This window comes from Dryas octopetala, chromosome 2 (assembly GCF_963921425.1).
Source record: "Dryas octopetala chromosome 2, drDryOcto1.1, whole genome shotgun sequence".
NCBI lineage: Eukaryota > Viridiplantae > Streptophyta > Magnoliopsida > Rosales > Rosaceae > Dryas > Dryas octopetala.
The window spans coordinates 9006808-9011368 of NC_141367.1; the positions used below are offsets into that span (position 1 = coordinate 9006808).

The following is a 4561-nucleotide window of genomic DNA, read 5'->3' on the forward strand; positions in this document are numbered from 1 at the left end:
TATTTTGTGAGGGAGGAATAATATACATGTATTTCTTTGATACATTCTAACTTTGTAAATTGACAAGGTTGATAATATTATTGATTACTTTTTATCTAGATGTTACCAAAAAAACTCATCTCAGGTTGTGCATGTTCATAATTGCATTGTGGTAATATATCAAAGACAATTGAGAGCTTCTAAAAACAGATGTAAACATGCACATAATACAACAATTTATTGTTCCAAAACGTGGTCTTAACCTTTAACATACAATGGCTCAATATCATAAACCATTGTCTAATTCTTAAGCATACCACACAAATCTCAAAAAGCCATTGTGCTAAGTGCCTTCATACAATAGTTTCTAACCCAAAATCGATGTACCAAATAAGTATATACAACGGTTATATGGTTAATATTCAATTTTCTTAATGCATGAATACAACGGTTTCATATAAAACACCGTAGTTTGAAAAACCTATAGACATGGCAATACACATATTATTCAATAGATTAGACAATGGTTTTTAACAATAACCCGTTGTTTTAATGGCTATTTCACCTCGTGTTTCTACCTAAAATAGTTGTAAAACCAATTCTTTACTTAACATAACCGTTGTTTAACATATATATACACATCAGTTTTTAAATATAAACCGATGTTTAAATTGGCACTCAACAACGGTATCTTCCAAATCATTGATTTTAAAGGTTGTATATACAACGGTTGTACATCTATAACCGTTGTGTATGTGCACCAGGACAACGGATTTTATCCGTTGTCTATTGGGGGTATGAATAGACAACACTCGATTAGACGACGGTAAATTATAAACTCAGACAACGGTGAATATCCGTTGTCTGATTGCTATTTTGTAGTAGTGATCATTTCCAAAAAAGCAATAATATAATGGAACTCACTGCCACAGCATGTTTTACCAAATTGCAAAATATTATAAGATGAAGAGATCATTCTCTAAAGCACACAGTAGTGAATGACTTATTAAAAAAAATGAGTCATTATATCCAAAAGAATAAAAACAGTATATGAAGCAATATGGTTCCTTTACCTTCTTTACAATCTTGTTCACACTTTCTTTTTGCTTGATTCCCACTATAATGGCCAATAAGTTTGTTGATGACTTTGAGTTCTAAACAAAAGGAGTGCAGACTGCAGAGCATACATCAACATTCAAATCACAGTGAGCAGTAAAAAATTGCATTACTTACAACCCTATTCAGTGCATATCCACTGTAAATGCAGCTAAATGAGATTAAATTAAACCCAAGTATCAAATTCTCAGGCACCCTAAAAAGTTATATTATCACTACAATCAACATATAAATATTGGCTCACCTTTTTATGGGCCCCATAATTGTTGCAGTCTGCAGAAAATGTACTCTCATCAGTAAGTAATTAAAATAACCAAAAAAATAGGTGCTAACAACATCTTACTTTCTAGTAATAGAACCTCATTAAATCACATTACTTCTACATGGCTATTTGGCAAGGAAACATCATCGTTTAGTACTTGGATTTAACCAAAATTTAGACTTCTAAGCTGTACTCTGGGCTTGCAAAGCTACAATATTTGGGGGGACGGAAAAAAAAAAAAAAAACCAAGTACAGATTACTTTGTAAAGCAACATGAAAATTTTACAAACAGTCGGAAATAAACGTATACAAAGAAGAATTACATGATCTTAGCTGCATTTGCAGTACATGTACAAATAATTTTGGGATAACTAAACAAAACCATCATAAAAATCCAGAGATTTAAGGTCTGATGGGTAAATAAAATTGGAGAAAAAAAAAACATAAATAAATAAAAATTGCAGATTACCTTCAAATGAGATCCTAGAGCAATCAACCTACACACAATCCGTTAAGAAACCAAATGATTCAACTGAAATCTGAAACCCAAAAACCAAACTAAGAAGCAAAATTATAGGCCTCGACCCTAGATGATATATTGATAATATTCCAGCATTAAACCTTCATGCATTCTCATTAATATATGCCCATAGTATACCCATAGAAAACAAGCATACATTTACAATCACTACAAGAAAATTGAGCAATGGCAACCTACTTTTTACCAACTCTTTTGGACACTAACCAACCATTTAGAGTTGCACAAGGGATTACCAACGCTACAGCAACACTTAAGCCAAAGGATGCAGCAACAATGGCAGATTGATACTCACAAAGATGAAGGCAATTAAAGGACCTATATAAACTTGTTCTTACTTATCAATCATCTCATTTCCTGAAATAAGATGTACAATGCTAACAGTAAACATCTAAAAAAAAGAGAAATCATAAAGAAAGTTAGACCATTACAAAGAAACACATGCAAAAGAACTGAGCATGATTTTGGGGCTGTTTCTCTTGTTCTCCTTTTCTTCTTTTCTACTACATCTTCTTTGGGATTAAGTCTCAAAGAATGTTGAACAATTTAAATTCAGTTTTCGTATTGAATTCAGATACTCAGCCCAAAAAATTAACTTGAACATCTATATACTAAATAATGTCATTATGGAAATAAAAAGTCTGGTCATCGGGAGTGAGAGCAAACAGAGATGATTGGAGGGACACAATTTTGCACCAATTTAACAAAGAAACATCACATCATCATTAACCATGAGGTGAGCTACCAGAGAGTACTACTTGATCAAACCTTGATCCCATGGAATGTGAATTATGATAGTGATGACTCTATCAATCTTTATGCCTTACCAGTTATTGAATCAACTAGTTGACTCTAAAACACTTGCTATGTGGTCTTATACACTATTATAATCCTTGATAATTTTGTATATTTACAGAATTTGAACAATGTGAAACTTAAGAGTAACAATGGCAAATTGATACTCACAAAGATGAAGGCAATTAAAGGACCTATGTAAACTTGTTCTTGCTTATCAATCATGCCATATCCTGAAGTAAGATGTACAATGCTAACATTAAATGGAAACACAAAGCTGTACTTGCTAAAAAAGTCACCCAAGACAAGTAAAGTCATCCAAGCCACCACCAACAAGAGCATGGTGCAAAGCACAAAGCTGTACCTGCTAAAAAAAGAAGGAAAACGATTATGGTAATCAGAAGAGGTAAAACCAGTTAAGAAAATCAAGAAAACATCACACTATTCAAGATGCAAAAAAAAAAAAAAAAAAAGCACAAATGATGGCATAATTACTTCAAGCTTTGCAGAATCTTGAATGTTGTTGACTTAGAATCTCGTTGTCAACAAACCCTGTTGCCAAAGCAATTTTGGCTTCTTCTTTGCCTACAAAAGAAGCATCAAACAATAAACATACTCTTATGTCATCCTCATCACTACATATATACCCAAAACTGAAATAAAATTCCTACTTCCTCTGCATATGCTTATCCCAAATAGAAATTAAAAACTGAAACCTTGCACAAATCATACCCCAAAACTGAAACCCAAAAATCAAAATAGAAATTTAAAAACTCATGATAGGATTTCCTTACCTCAAGCAAGCACAATCAACAGCCTATACCAAAAATATAAAATTAACACATAAAAACTACACAGAAAACTAAGTTAAAAACTGTTAAATAAAGAAAAGAATTGAGGAATAAGAAAACAACACCAAATATGGTGGTGACAGTAGGGCGGTGGGTCGCATCAGTTCCTGTAGAAACATTAAATGAAAATGAAAATTTTTATATTACAAACATAAATAATAGAAACCCAAAGAACTAAAAAAAAAACAAAACACAAACCAGTATATATGCTCCTGTTGTTATAATATAACTGCAATAACTAATAAGTATATATGGATCTTAAAAAAAAGTTATTTTTAAATGGATGGCACTCAATCTAGGAAAATATCATAACAAGAGAAATAAGAAGCAGCAAAAATGCTTACGCTGCCCATTGCACCCCATAGCTAGCAAATACTGAGGAAATGGGAGTCTCCGAATCTACGGCAGAAAAACATATTTACATCAAAATAAAAATTAAAAAGAGAACACCAAGTTTTTTTTATCTAACCATCACACTCAAAACACGAACAGGGAACCCTTGTTAGGCAAATCAGTTTTGTTTTTTCCAGACCACATAGACCACAAAAGCCCCAAACACCCCAACTCTCTTAACCCTAAAATTGCAAAATCGATTTAAGTTTTGAAAACCCTAACCTGTCACAAGAAAGAACGCACCAAATAGAAGCTTCCTTCAAGCTCAGATCCACAATGCTCCATCTTTGGAGTTCCATTTTTACGCTTCAGAGAGAGGGAGGGAAGGAGGGAGAGGGAGATAGAGAGAGAAAAAGAGAGAGAGAGAGAGAGAGAGAGAGAGAGAGAGAGAGGAGAGCGAGAGCGAGAGCGAGCAAGAGAGAGAACAGAGGGTTGAGGGTTTTGTTTGGCGAGAAAGAGAGGGTGAGAACTAAGGGTGAGGGTCGAGCTTCAATAATAAGGAAATAAGAAGAAAGAGCAGATCGATGGACGGCGAAGATGGAGATCGAATGGGGGATGAGTATCTGAATGTAGGTGAAGTCTCATAGGGCTTTGACCAAATTAGACTTAATGCGCGAGGACTGTTCA

General features: G+C 33.7%; 1 long non-coding RNA gene across 4 annotated transcripts; it reads right to left on the reverse strand.

Moving 5' to 3' along the window:
* Window positions 1–1051: 1051 nt before the first annotated feature.
* On the reverse strand, window positions 1052–4292 carry LOC147292900 (uncharacterized). 4 transcript variants are annotated; one of them, XR_015120607.1, is made up of 8 exons: window positions 4157–4292; window positions 3886–3940; window positions 3186–3648; window positions 2974–3057; window positions 2191–2252; window positions 1827–1896; window positions 1340–1368; window positions 1052–1153 (listed from the first exon to the last, which is right to left on the reverse strand). It is a non-coding gene; the product is annotated as an uncharacterized LOC147292900 (long non-coding RNA). The 4 variants fall into 4 exon arrangements; XR_015120609.1 differs by lacking the exon at window positions 2191–2252 and having other exon boundaries at window positions 2974–3054; XR_015120608.1 differs by lacking the exon at window positions 2191–2252 and having other exon boundaries at window positions 1827–1854.
* Window positions 4293–4561: the final 269 nt, after the last annotated feature.